The sequence below is a fragment of the Amblyomma maculatum genome, chromosome 11 (genome assembly GCF_055883805.1).
Source record: "Amblyomma maculatum isolate TAMU_Amacu chromosome 11, ASM5588380v1, whole genome shotgun sequence".
NCBI classification, from domain to species: Eukaryota; Metazoa; Arthropoda; class Arachnida; order Ixodida; family Ixodidae; genus Amblyomma; species Amblyomma maculatum.
In genome coordinates, this window is record NC_139354.1 from 148,280,578 (window position 1) to 148,295,515 (window position 14,938).

The 14,938-nt window shown below is 43.0% G+C and overlaps 1 long non-coding RNA gene and 1 pseudogene across 1 annotated transcript; both read left to right on the forward strand.

Annotated features, from left to right (window-relative positions):
- Positions 1-714: 714 nt before the first annotated feature.
- LOC146175147 (uncharacterized) lies at positions 715-8,121 on the forward strand. Its single transcript, XR_014701860.1, has 3 exons — positions 715-903; positions 2,777-2,926; positions 7,773-8,121. It is a non-coding gene; the product is annotated as an uncharacterized LOC146175147 (long non-coding RNA).
- Positions 8,122-10,292: 2,171 nt separating this feature from the next.
- On the forward strand, positions 10,293-12,886 carry LOC146175148 (uncharacterized; annotated as a pseudogene).
- The last annotated feature ends 2,052 nt before the right edge of the window (positions 12,887-14,938 follow it).

Here is a 14,938-nt window from a genome sequence, read left to right on the forward strand (position 1 = left end):
TATTTAGTCGGATAATTTTCAGCTAGCTAACTTGAGCATATTTGTATAATCTATAACCAAAGTTGGCCAGAATAGAAGAGAAGCTCGGAACTCCGCCTCTTTAACATTATTAATCAGTCATCACGCAACAGTATATAATATTTTGAAGTAAATATAAAAGGTCGAACGACCATCCTTTGTTCGATCATAGGTGGCGAAAGGGAGGGGACGCGCGCATTTGTCGATGCACCAGCTGTATGGATTTACGCAAGAATGTGGATGGTAGATGGGGAGGCTTTCTATTTTTTTTAGAAAATGTTTGTCCGTGGTTGGCTTGAAGAAACAATGCGTTTGCGAACACACAAAACAAAACTATTTATTAGAACTCGACTCGAGCGGTGCGCGCTTACGGCCGCTCATCGGCACGGTCCGAAGTCACGGCTGGCCGGTGCAAGCAGAAGAGGGCTGGGTAAAGGAGGAATGGAATGTTGAGAGGGTCGTTGGTCCTTCGTTCCCACGCGCAGCCCTTGCGAACACAACACCGCGGCGGGAATCACGCGCTGGTTGAGCGGGTCGTTGTTCCCCCTCGCCTACGCGTCTACGTGCAAGACACAACGGACAGCATCCCCAGCTGCACTGCTGTGCGGCCTCCTCCCGAAGCGTTCATTTCAGAGCTTGTTGGAGACGCTACAAGACTTGTGACAGCTTCTTAAACCTTTCTTTAATTTCTTCCCTCATTAATTTTCTTTTTCATTGTGCTGTGCATAATTTTCTCTTGCGCCTATACATGTCCATGTGCTCCGGTTGGTGCTTGCTACATATCAGTGAATAGCTGAGCTGTGAAATGTCGCCGGAGTACGGATTACAGCAACGGCGGGATACCATCGGCATTATCAGACTCAGTGAACGCCGTCATCTTAGACCGTGAGTATATATCTTTGCAGCATGCCATTGCTTCATAATTGGTTCTATATAATCTCCTACCAGTCCCAAATGTTCTCTTTCCTTATTCTCCTCGAAACAACTGCGCGAAGCATGACTTCAAGAAATAAGCGAATTTTCGTCCGGGTTATATGCAAGCAAGTGCGTGGACTTATTTGCTGGCTGCGATATGAATAGCATTTGCGCCGAAAATAGAGGAGCCGTGCGTAACAGGTGTGTATGCCACCAACACGTGACAGAACACTGCAGGCAGCCATTTGCGCAGTTTTTTAACTGTGCAGCGCGCCGCAATCAATTAGTAACCAGATATTACGCGCCCGGCTTTGTACATATATTTTGGACAGCCTCTCTTCTGCGCGCAGGAAGCCATGTTCACACAGTTTTTAGATTTTGTTAAGAGTTAAGGGCAGTTTTTTGTTTTCAGATGTACAGACGAAGTTTTGATAACTGTTCGTGCCGTCTGTGCAAGCGAAATTTACAGTGGGGCAGACATGTGCGTGATGCCGCTTGATGACTAGGCTATAATTAAGTCATAATGAACCTCCACTTTTATAATGGTTAATATCATATTGAGGAATTGAAAGCCGTGAACAGCGCAAGTGAGCCCCTTTTCAAAATTTTCTTAATCGACGCCCCCCTTCTGAGCACGTGCCTTCAGGTGAGGGCGTTATCAGAAAGCGGCGACAATAGGAGAGCGATTTCGCAGACGCGCTTCGAGGGCGGGGGAAAATAACAATACAAGCAAAAAGGCACATCAGCCGTGTGTGCACTGCGTCCCTGTCACTGCAAAGTAAACAACGTGCACGCGGGACACAATGTACAAAACATTGACGGCCGGTATGAGGCAACCATATCGTCCGAAATATATTGCTCGCGAAGCGCTCGATGACGGCGCGCACTTTCAGGCGAAATGGGACAGGACGTCAGGTCCGCCTGTTCGGCAATTACAGCTCTTTGTACCTCACGTGCCGTACCGTATGCATGAAGTGCACGCCATAGCCATCGTGCAAGAATGTTGAAACCGAAGCAGTGATCCACGTATTCTAATTCTATAGGAAATCATTTGGGAGTAGAAAAGAGCAACTTAATATGATGTGCATGGTTCTTTAATGAACGATATGTATAAATGGACGGTTGAATAGTTACAGTAATGGAGTGTTCCGCTAGAATTGTTTACGGCCGTGACCGTAATAAACATTACTCATATTGCTCTTAGCTTTAAGCTCTGGCATTGATAAGCCTATCTAAAGAACCGACTGGCAGTGACAGGTTGTTTACAGCTGTTGATCAAAAGGTAGGCCATCATGCTATTATTGCAGGCATATTTGCTTCTTTTTTTACCTCCGTTTACTAAAACTTAATTTTGTTCCCCATTCCTAGGGACGCTGCACCTCTTACAACACTCACTGTTCAGTCGCTTTTATTCAAGTATACAAAAAGGAGGAAATGCGCATGCACTCATAGGATAGCCTGTCTTTCCGTTAACAGCTGCAAATAACACGCCACTGCTCCTCGATACCTTGGATGAAGTTTTCAATGGGGTTGCCTGAGATGCCTAGCAATTGCTGTAATATTTATACCAATCACTGCAGTGAAACAGAAAGGTAACACTGCATCATTTTAACTGCTGCATGCACCTATAAACGTGCCTTAATTTATTGCCTATTCTTATAGACGCAGGACCTCTTACTATAGGCTTTGTTCAGTAAGCAACCGTCTTTCATTGCTTCAATTTCTATCTCTCCACCACTTTCTTGTTGCTCTGGGTGTGATCATTTGATTTCATTGTTCAAATCATATTGTTTTATCATGTGTGAATGATTTAGCCTGCGCATACATGCTTTCATTTTTTTAGATGCGCATCGGGAGCGTTTTCTACGTAGAAGTGGATCGATTGAGTTGTATCACTGGTGCGAAAGCCGACAACCCCCAGAAGATATGTGTCCTGTGGTTGGAAGGGAAATAAAGAAGAAGAAAATCAGCGGAAAAGCCTGCCTAAAAAAAGGTAGCACTGCATCACTGTAACTGCTGCATGCACCTTTAAATATGCCTTATTTTTATTGCCTATTCTTATAGACGGTGGACCTCTTGCTATTGGCTTTTTGCAGAAAGCAACCGCCTTTCATTGCTTCAATTCCTATCTCTCCACCACTTTTTTGTTACTTCGAGTGTGATCCTTTGATTTTATTGTTCAAATCATATTATTAAATCGCCGGTGAATGATTTGGCCTACACATACATGCTTTCATTTTTTTTAGGTGCGCATCGAGAGTGTTTTCTACGTATAAATGGATCGATTAAGTTGTATCACTGGTGCGAAAACCAACAGTTCGGTACCCCCAGAAGATCTGTGTCTTGTGGGTGGCAGGGGTATAAAGAAGAGGAAAATCAGTGGAAAAGCCTGCCTAAAAACTTACAAAGATGGCGCAAAAGCGAAATGCTGATCAGGGTTAGAGTCTGATTACTTCTGTTATCCCATTTCACTTGCTAGGTGATGTGACATATATGAAGCACCTTAGTATAATTTGTGGTATACTCACTGAAAATTGTGTAGACATTAACTTTTTTCTCGTTCAATTATTTTGAGTGACGCACGAATTGGAATAAAACGAAGTCATCCACACGTCTAATGCCCATAGACATTAGATGCGTGGATGAGCTCATTAATTGTGTTCCTATGTGAGCATGCAATAGTTTGTCGAATATATTAATATGTTAAAAGTTGATTTTTTTACTGTTAACCGGAGTAATACATATGCTCCATATCATAGCATTATTCGCCTGTAGTTTGTATCTGCTTTTTCCTAAATTGTATTCTACAAAGTATACGTGTGTCATCTCGTACGTCTATTTACCTAGCGAACAATTTGCAATCGAATCCCTTTTGTGATGTTTCAGCTACAAATAATGTATGACAGTTGTGACAATATAGGTAGCTTTAGGTATAACATATAGCGCGAAAATCTTTAATATATGCGATGATATTTTTATTCACCGCATTGGCTAAACCAGCCTGTTGAAGAGACGAAATGAAAACAAATATGGATCTCTTCGGACAGGAACAGTAATCGTGGTGCCATGACCATTTTTTTAATTAAATTTTCATATGTCGTGGGCTAATGTCTCGACACAAATGAATGACCCTTAGGTTTGCCAGATGCGGCGTAGTATTCTCGAAAAAAAAAAAACGCCTATCACTAAAGCTGGAAAACGCCGTTTTTGTCGTTTCAAAAAGTTGCACGTTTGGAGGCCGGCTGGTTGCGTAAAATTTTGTCATCCACTGTTTTTTACTCACCGCATTTGAGTAACGTTTACTTGTATAAGAAGTATTAAAAGTGTGTTTTATTGATGCAGTTGATTTAGTAAAAAATCGCAAACTTTGCTTCAAGAACAGCGCGCTACAAAAATGTTAATGTTCAACCTTACATACTGGCGTGACGCATTGCGTTGTTCGCACTAAAATATTCTGCGTTTATTACGCAGGTCATATTGTTAATTTAAGGCAGAATTTGGAGACTCTAAGCTGCTATGTGTGTTCTCTGTAACGCCACCAAAAGTATTATGCTGGAAAGCGATTTGCTTAAGATTGTAATTATAAAAATTACACAGTGAAAAATCATCTTCAAAAATATAGTATTGTTAGTGGTGGTCAAAGCTGACAAATGGAATAATATATTAATAACCTGGATTGAATACTATTGCACCTAGCAATAAAAAAGAATGCAGGACAGAGAAAAAGTTCAGCCTTCACTTGCGTTCTGCCATGAAATTGACAGAAATAGTGAATTAATACCATTTTAAGCTATATTAAGTATTTGTCCCAGAAGCAGAAAAACGATGTTAAGCGCTGACAATGTTTTAAATTTTACTTAAGGTAAAATGTAACTAAATTAAGCAAATACTAAATTGAAGTTTTGATGCCTATTCCATAAGGGGGAGCCATATAAGCACATCTATAGAACAAAAACAAGCATTTTTATATTTCTAATATTACATTTTGCAGATTCAATATATTTACTGACTCAAATTAACAAAGTACTTTGCATTGTTTCCACAGATTTTGATAAAAATTGATGTTGCGGCCGTTTCTTCAATTCTAATCAGTTTTCCTTATTTTACCATTTTCTTACTTTTATCCAATTTCAAAATAATATGCAGATACACACACAAATCTAGAGCTTCAAATTTTTTCAGAAATAAAGAATGGAACCTAGATAATGTAGAAAAATAGTTTCTGTGCCAAGATATTATTGGATCTTTCAAGAATGCAGGCTGAGTTTGGCCATTATCAGCACAAGCACTCGGTTTAATATTTAATGTTATTTAAACAGTATAACGCAACACTTTTTAGTCCGTGATATTTTTGAGGTACTGAAGATTTCTGAGAGGGATTTGAATGAAAATCGAAGATGATCTTTTTTTAATTGCAGCAAATTTGCCCTTTACTGCTGTTTTCGAATTCTGAGCAATTTTGATGCGTTGTGGAGAATACACCTAGTGGTCTGGAGCTCCAGATACTGCCTGGGATTAAGAACATGCGTCAGGAAGTGAAAACATATTTAGTGCAACCAACCTAATGCATCATATGTCAGTACATAAGGTTAAAAATGAATATTTTTGCAGCGTATCGCTCCTGAAGAAAAGTTTGCGATTTTTTAATAACACAACTGCAAAAACAAAATAGGTTTCTAATAGTGTTTGTAAATATAAAACCTGCATATATTTAGTGAGTAAAAAAGAGCAGATGACAAAATCATGGTATCCAAACTTGCAACATTTTGAAATGGCAAAAACAGCGTTTTCTACCTCTAGAGATATACCATACAATTGTTTTTTTTCGAGGAAACTACGCGTATCTTGAAAAACTAAGGTTAATTCTTTTGTGTCTAGATACTTGCCCACCACATATAAGAATTTCATTGGAAACGAAAGATGGCCATGGGACATCGATTATGTTTCTTATCTAGGGCACCCATAATACGCTGTGAGAAAGCCAATATCAAGGGCTTTTTTTAATATTCCATATTTCGAACGGTAGTGCCATCTAAGAAAATTAGAAAGCTAGGCACACCTTAGGTGTAGCCAGCCCTCACTTTCTGTTACAGCTGCATTTGCTAAGCTGAATTAATGCGTTGATTACTTTATTTTAGCCACGAATATAGCGCTATTACGTGTCAATTTTAAAGAAAGGCCGCAGTGACGCGATTCCTGTAGAATTTGTAAGTGAAATCTGTAAACCTTACAAATCTACCCATATATATGATCTCTTGCAGGTTTTATTCAAGCTACATTACACCTGCTGCGCCCCATAGCTTGAGCCAAGGGTTATAAATAAACCATTAGAAACAGACGATGGAAACCGGTGGTGCATTGCTGGCAGCCACTTAGGACAGCGCAGAAAATTTTTATTTTGTACGTGGGGAAGTGAGGTTATTCGCTTCAAGTACTAAATATTCACTTTAGACAATAAATAGGACTTACAGAGTCGGTGAGCACGTTCGGAAACCCCTGTTTCAATATTTGCGGTTAGAAACCTCATTTGTACCTTTTTTTCTAGCTGTAGATAAATTCCGGGTTATGTAGATACCGAAACCGTTACCAGCCCATTCGCGCACCTCAACTGTGCTGCTCACAACATGATTTTGAGCGGACAAAACAACCTGCCGCTAAGATTGCTAGCCCCATGCATGAGTAAGGGTGATATGCTGGCGATGGTTGCTTCGCGTCGGCCCTTTGGCGCACATGAAGGCTCGAGTCACAATGAGCGCGCCGAACTTTGCAATGCGGATAATGACTACAAAGCGGTAAGGATATAAATGAGTTTAACAGTATTTTTCAGCTGTAAAATACAAATACAGTCTTGTTGGACGATGTGCTGGCGCGGACGAAGAAACCATAGGCAACTTGTAGGTCTAACACTACACAGGGCTGTCGAGCCAAGCCAAGTCCTCAATTGTATTGTCCGGGAATCAGATTTCTGTATTTTCGTGGTTTCCTATTGTATCTGGCGTTCAAAATGCAGACGTGAGGGTTCTTTATCACAAATAATCAAACGTGGATTGTGCCGGTACTCTTCAAAGTAGCAACACCATTTATTGTGTAAGTCATTAATCAGTAATTTAGGTAAATAATGTCAATAAGGATTTCAAACAAAACCTTTTCTGTGGCGCTCAAGGTAGCTTCCAGCAATATATATCTGGTTTCCTTTGCCTGCCTCCGAAATGTTTTTTTTTTTTTATCCCTTGGATCAAATTTTGCTTGGACAAGCAGTATATGTGTAAAAATGATGCACCTGTGAGCTACCCGTTTAAGTGAGCTCCCGTTTAAGTGAACTACCCACAAAACCAGTCAAAAGCGTATGTCAGCTAACCAGCGGCCAGTGCAGCAGTCGTGGGCTTAGATCGCTTGTGTATATTATATCTTGCCATTTAAAAAAAATGAAAATGGTCGCCGAACATTCTCTTGGTAACGATTATTAGTATAAACTGTTTGCACATCGCAGAAAGCGTAGGAGCGGCAAAAAACTAGCGCGCCAGTCATATGCGGAGACAGCCGATAATCAAGCACTAATTCCTAGTGTGGGATGAAACACTGGCTGTCTCAGCCGTATTGCTGTGGAGGCGATCAAAATGCAACAGGTCACATGCTATGCAATGTATGTGCGTCTTTCATCCTAATAAACCCAAGGCAGCTGAAACTAGTCTGGAACTCATCAGTATAGTGTTTCTCATTGACCATAAATTTCGGTACATGAATCCTGGAATTTTCTACATCTTCCTAAAATAATGCGTGCGATTTTATATGCCTCGTAATAGTGTTGTAAATTTTGTTTCCTCATTGTTTTTGTGCAGGTGCCATTTGCGAAAAAGTTGGGGTGGACGATTTGGAGGCACACGCATTTATTCGCAGGTGGCTGCCTGGTTCCTGTGACAGGGGGGGTGGAAGAAAAAGGCGTTATGCTGAAACCTCACCTGGCGAACCAGGCATGCCACCTGTGAATGCAATTGCAGGGTCAGCCCCCTCACTACGCCTATGAGTGTGCCCTCCAGCTCCCTGGCCCCTTCCACTTCCCGAGAGCCCGCCCTGCCCTGACCAACCCTGCCACTGCCCCGCTAACTGCTGCTGTGTGTGCCCTCAGCGCTGGCTAGTAACAACTGCCGTCTATAGTAACAATTGCAATAAATATTATCTTTTTGTGAACCATGCCCTTGTTTTGTGAATATCTACTGGTTGCTCATGAGCAACAATTTGAATTTATATGGCCACTCCTATTTGAAAGGCCATTATTGTCCCAGCAAGTTCGATGTGCTGTCACGAATATGGCTAGAATGAAAAAGGCTGCATTTTATGGCCTGCACAGGCAGTGCCACAAAATGTGTAATCTTGACATCATCAATGGCACATGAATGGAGTAGCCGGTGTACCCATAAACCATTGGATTAATATTGGTATCGACAATATGCGGCATGAATGGAGTAGCCAGTGCACCTGCAATGGCTAACCATTGGTATGATATTGGCATTGACAATGGGCCATCAATGGAATAGCTGGTATTAAACAAATATTGGTAATACAATGATGGTATAATGCTGGACAGTATTGGCAAGAATCATGGTGCATGAATGGAAAGTCTAATATTGTGCCTACATTGGTGGCTCCAGCTTGGTTGAACGCTGGACCAATCTTGGAACGAAAGATGGGCCAATAATGGAGAATGTAGTAAAATGCCCAAATGCCAATATCAGTCCAATATTGATGCCATTCTTTTCCAGTGATGCACCATTGTTGGACCAATGCTGGTGTGCTGCTTGGGACACGTGGTTTGCCGTTGGTTATCTGTTCGGGTATTTTGCTCCTGTATTGCTCCTACCATTTCCTTGCGCATGTGGTTTCAATGTCTGCTCTTAATGTATCTTTTTGTTTTGTTTTTGTGGTCAATTTCGCTGTACGAACAGCGTGTTGATGTGTTAGTATTTTAATCCATTTTTTGGTGGCAGGTCGACACCGGGATGATATTTTATTTCTTAGGTGTTTCCTCTTGTTAGGCTGTTTTTTATTTTCTTCTGTGTATTTTAGCAATGCATGTAATCCCACTCCTGCCTAAGGCCTTCTGTGAAGGCTGGCAGTATTTCTGAAATAAATAAATAAATAATAATACTTCTTGAAGATTGTTAGTGCTGTCGTTTCTCTGGTACGCAAGAAGTCTTGGAACAGTTTTTGTTTCTTCTTATTCATCTTCAAATGATCGGGTGGTATCCACGGCTTTCTTATTTTATTCTTTAGTTTTGCTTTCCTATATGGAAAACATTTATTGTAATGGTCACAGAAAAAGACTAGGAATTTGTTGTAAGCTTCAGAGGCATTATTCGCATTGTAAACAGGAGACCAGTCGTTGTATAGTAGGCGTGCCCGGAAAGATTCCAGATTACTTTTCGATATGCTCCTATACATGGGTTCGTCCTTGCTCGTTTTTTTTTTTTGTGACCTAAAGCTGGAATACACAATAAATATTGGATAGTGGTCACTTAAGTCATAGCATATGGAGCCAGCGGAGTGTACGACGATATCCAGGTTGACAAGAAAAGGTCAAGGACGGATTCGCCTGTCTCGGTTACTCGCGTTGGTGTGTTGATGACAGAATGAAAGCCAGACGCCAACAGTTTGTTACAGAAATCAAGAGAATGACAGTCATTTCCAGCTAAGTTAATAATAAAGTCACCTCCTAATAGCAGACGGTATTCATGAAAGGAAGCATGCTCCAACAGTTCTTCGATGAATGTAAAAAAATGATTTTTGTTTCCAGATGGAGGGAGATGTACCACTGCGAATATATCTTTCCCGCTAGAAACACACAACGCCTCCAGGTCAGTATTACTATAGTCAACTAGAATAGGTGTAGTGGGACGAGGGAAGCGCCGCGCCAGCGGAGCGCGTGAAGCAGGCGGCGCCGAAATCTCGGGCCACCGCGCGGCGGCGCTGCTGCGCCGTTCACTTGGTAGCCTCCTCATACTCCGAAGCTCGCTGCGATAGGCGCCGGCTTGTTACATGGGGAGCGCGCTCTGCCTTGGCGTGCTTTTTCAGTGTGTCGTCCTCTGTTATGCTGGTTAACATAGGCGTAATTCCCCAAATCCCATTGTCAGAAGACAATTCAGTGTACCCCGTGACTTTCTCCAGGTAACAGGTAGGGGTCATCCACTGACCGTAGGAGAAACGGAACACTTTGTGCGACAATCTTAGCACGTGCACGCACCTCCTTAGGGTACGCGCGCTGGTTTCAACAAGATCGTCGTGGGCAAGCCTTTTTCCGTACGTTAATTCATATGCGTCTTGATTTCATCTCTGCTGCGCTGTGCTGCCCATGATATTACGAGATGAGCAAACCTCGGCGGAGAAACTATTGTTTTGCTCCTGGATGTAGGACGGGCTACAGTGGAGTGAAGGATGCTCCGAAGTTATTATTATTCGGGGTTCCTGAAGACGAAGCAAGGCGCCGCACATGGCAGCGCAACTTGCACCGTGCGGACAAGCCCCTGGAAATGACGGATGCCGTGTGTGAGCTGCATTTTGAAGAGAAGTATATATTAAGCGACTATGTGCATATGATCAAGAGCAAAGAGGTGCGCATGCCACGTGGCAAGCCATCTCTTTCACCAGATGCAGAACCAACAATTCTGCCCAACCTTCCCTTGTATCTCTCCAAAAATCCCTCTCGCGAGAGGCCAGCCAGAAAAAGAACGTCTTCGCAAGTGCCTAGCGACCTGTCGGCCAATAGGCAATGCACACAAGGGGATATATCACTGATTACTACGTCCCAGAATGACGAAGCAGCGGAGTTATGTGAGCCTCGCGAGAGTTATGCGTTTCAGCTAAGCGAAGTCCCTAAACCAACTGAGCTGTGGGCACTGCACAAGTTTTGGAACTACGATGGTGTTGCTTTCGTCCACGGCTCTCTCAACTGTGAAACACACGCTATCAGCATAGAGAAATCTGTGTTCTTGTACTATGGAGACAGCCCAAGTACAGTGCTTTGCCGCACGTTTGTTCGCAAGACACTGATTTCCGAAAACGTTTTAAGCTCACTGAGCGAAGGGGAGCAAGTGCTACAAGAGGCAGATTCTTTGCAAATTTGTAAAGGCGTGGGTAGACCAGAAGAGTTGGTCGGTGTGCCGCTCACAGAAAGACTCAAGCAGCAGATATGGGATGCAGATGGCCTTTTTGTGAGCACCAAATGCAACGGAACTGTACATGACAAAGGTGAGCCCTTGCATCAATGCACATTTTTTACTGGTCTAGCCAAATTCTTAATGAGCAACAGAGCTTTACTGATGCATATGTTAAAAAATTAGTTAATGAGGTTTAAAATCAATATGGTTTATCTGTTTGTTGATATAAACAAACACAGGTGTCACAATGTCAAGCAGTTATCGCTGTATCTAGAAAAGCCTATTTTTGAAAATTCTGGTTCATCTTCGCTGAAGTAGCCTTTACAGTTCATTGATATGATCTTATTGCATGTGCGGCATATCGCACTATTGCAGCTGCATGCCATAAATACAATAGAAGGATCAACATAAAAAAAAAGCATTTGATAGCGGCCGGTGTTGCCAAGCAACGCGTAGAAATATATTTTTCTTTTGAATCTATCTGCAGGCTCAACATGCATTCCACGCAAGTACCTACGGAAGGCCCCATTGACCCGAATAGGCCTGTTGAAGCGGAGGGTACAAAAGTGCACAGCTGCCACAAAGACCACAAAATTTCGACTTCTGAGCCAGAAAAATCGCCGCATTTCAACCAAGCTTCTTGGTCTAACAGCACGCCTGGAAGAAATGAGGGCCAAGAATGCAGTGATTGAAGAAGATGTGCTTGAAAAAAGCATCAGTTGCCTTCCACGAAAACAGCAGGCTAGTGTGCGGCAATATTTTCAAGCAACAAAAAGGTCAAGCAGGAGGGGTATGCGCTACAACCAGGAATGGATCCTAGAGTGCATTCTGATGAAGCTCAAAAGTCCCCGTTTGTACGAACACATACGAAAGCATGATATCCTTGTGCTACCAAGCAAGACTACTATAAAAAATATGAGGTCATACCGGTCATCGTTTGGCTTTAGTGCGACGAAAATAAATATTCTAAAGAAGAAGACATCGAGCATGTCAAATTTCCAAAGGCATGGGGGTCTACTAGTTGACGAGATCAAGCTGTCTGAGCACTTCAGCGTGACCTCGTCAGGAGAAGTTCAAGGCTTCGTCAACCTTGGTAATTTACGAAACCACAGGATAAACACCAACCTTGCGATCATGGTATGGTAATTATGTTTGTGCCCCTTGTAGGAAAATGGAGCCAAATTGTCGGTGTCTTCGCGACAAAAGGAAATGTAAAGGGCGATATTTTATTGAAGATGTTGATCGAAGCTGTTATTATTGTTGAGAACGCCGGACTTTTCGTAGATTACATACCGTGTGATGGGGCGGCCTGGAACCGAAAAATGTTGAGGCTTGCAGGGGTTGGTGCATCAGCAAAGAGTGTTACGTTCAAAGTGGATCATCCCGTTGACAGAGAGAGGAAGTTGCAATTCGTCTCGGACTTCCCTCATCTGATTAAGTGCTTACGAAATGGACTCCAGAGGGCTGACTTTATCGTCCCTGAAGGAAAGGTAATTCGCCACACTTGAAACTACGTATCGCTGTTTGTAATTGAGGAAAACTGCAATCTTGTTTTCGCATTTCTTTAGGTTTCAATGTGGCCTGTTCGAGAAGCATTCCGACGCGACTGCAGCGTGCGGACACTGAAAGTCATGCCTGGACTCACTGAAGCGCATACAGATCCCAACTGTTTTGAGAAAATGAGGGTTTCGTACGCCTTCCAACTTTTCGGGACAAACGTCTTGAGAGGAATGGCATTTTATAAGAAAGAGATTGAAAGGAAATGCGGCTCCATCGAAGCTACGCAAGAATTATTCACGTGAGATATACTACCCATGAATTACTGATTTGTCAGTTGGCATTAGTCTTGCATACAACGTTTGATTTGTGTTTATTTTTGTCTTCTTTTCAGGAAGATAAACAAACTGATAACGGCCATGACGTCAATGTTTCCTGCCGAAGCACTCATGCTAGCATCTCCAACAGCTGCCATTCTTGTGGAATTTCTGGACTATCTTGACAAGTGGGAAGCTGGCACCTCTGGAAAACGAGGCTTTCTAAGCGATTCCGCAGCGACTGGACTTAGAGTTACCCTGGCTAGCACGCTATCATTGCTGCAGTACTTGACAGAGGCGCTTCGATCTAAGTACCTAATGACTTCGCGTTTGAGCACAGACCCTGTGGAGCACTTGTTTGGAATAATCCGGCAGTCCAGTGGATGCAATTTCCATCCTTCTCCAGAGCAGTTCCTCATCACAGTGAACTGCCTATCATTTTATAACCTTGCTCGAAGCGTTGACGGGGCCAACGCCACTCCAGAAGCGATAAGTGCCCTCCTGAACGTAAGTGACAAGGAGCAAACTAAAACCCCAAAGACAGTCGATGAGCTTCTTGCTCAAGGTAAACTAGACCAGGCTGAGACTTCTCTCGTTAAGCTGCCACCTGCAAATGACCAACACTTGCCATTAGTGGTAGAAAAGAGTGACTCAAGACTTATTTATTATGTGGCAGGGTACGTGGCCAGAAAATGTGTCTTGAAACTTAACTGTGCGTCTTGTAAAAACATTCTTCTCGTGGAACCAAGTGAGGCAGCAGTGCACCATCTCCCATCCGAGTATACAAAACATTGTGACTGGGGTGGACTTTTATACCCCTCGAAAGATTTGTACTGCTTCGTCGCTGAATTGGAAAATTTATTTACAGAATGCTTCAGCACTGGAGAATTGCACGCCAACAGCATCTCCGACGTGATATCGCTTGTGAGGCAAACATTCATTCATTCTAATGCTGTTGGGTGCAGTGTACACAAGGAAGAGATTAGCATGAAGGTGGTCTCTTTCTATGTCCTTACTCGATTGCACTTTCTCGTCAAAGGACTGAACAGCGAAAATAGCGCAAAGCGAAACAGAGCAAACTTGCTAAGCTAAGCAAGAGTGTGTAAAATTCGCGGCAGTCAGTTCCAGCAATGCTGCTTTGCATTTTCTCGGAAATATTTGCTTATTATTGCAAATAAAGCCTTTTTGTATATATTTCCAACGCAATCAGACTTTTCACATGCCTATGGGAGCTACATGCAGTGAACGCACGCCAGCCATACAACGTTTATGACTTTATAAGAGAGGACTATCTGCCTTTCTGCCATAAATGTCTGATGTAAGACTAAACCTCTTAGAGCCCGAATAACTTCAGGAGCATACCTGCCTGATCACCAGGTACTCGCCGAGCTGCTGCGAGCGAGCGCTTGCTTGCCAGGTGAAGGGAGCGGCAGCGCCATCTGTCGGCGTCGGCGCAAACAGCTTCAGCCCGACGCCTTCCCTCGACCCACTACTCCTATTCTAGTTCACTATAGTATTACTACTATGAGTGAAATGGTGCATCACCTCGCAGCACACATAATCTTGATCAAAGGAGCTGTCGGGGTCTTCACAGGGGGCAGTAAGCCAGATGGAGTTGCAGTTGGACGTTTGTGGCGTTGACATTTCTTGCAGCTGGCAACGTATTGTTCAATTGTCGAGCGCATTCTGGGCCAGTAAAATCTTTCTTGAGCACGGTGGAGTGTTCGAACCGTTCCCAAAAGCCCAGAAGTTGGATCATCATGCATAACACGCAATACGTCCGCGCACAGCGTCTTGGGAACTACGAGTAGGTATTGCTGGCCGACAGGTGAGTAACTCTTTTTCCATAGGAGGCCATCACGCACAGAAAAACGGCTTGTAGGTACGCTGGGTTGGACGGCGGCAAAGGGAGGCGGCAGACTGCTATCATTTTGCTGTTCCGTTTTGAAAACATTTGTGTCGGCGAACGCTGGCTCGAGGGTCGATATATAATTGTCGAAATCGTCACTGTCAAGTTCAGTCGTGGCCACTGGCATCCTA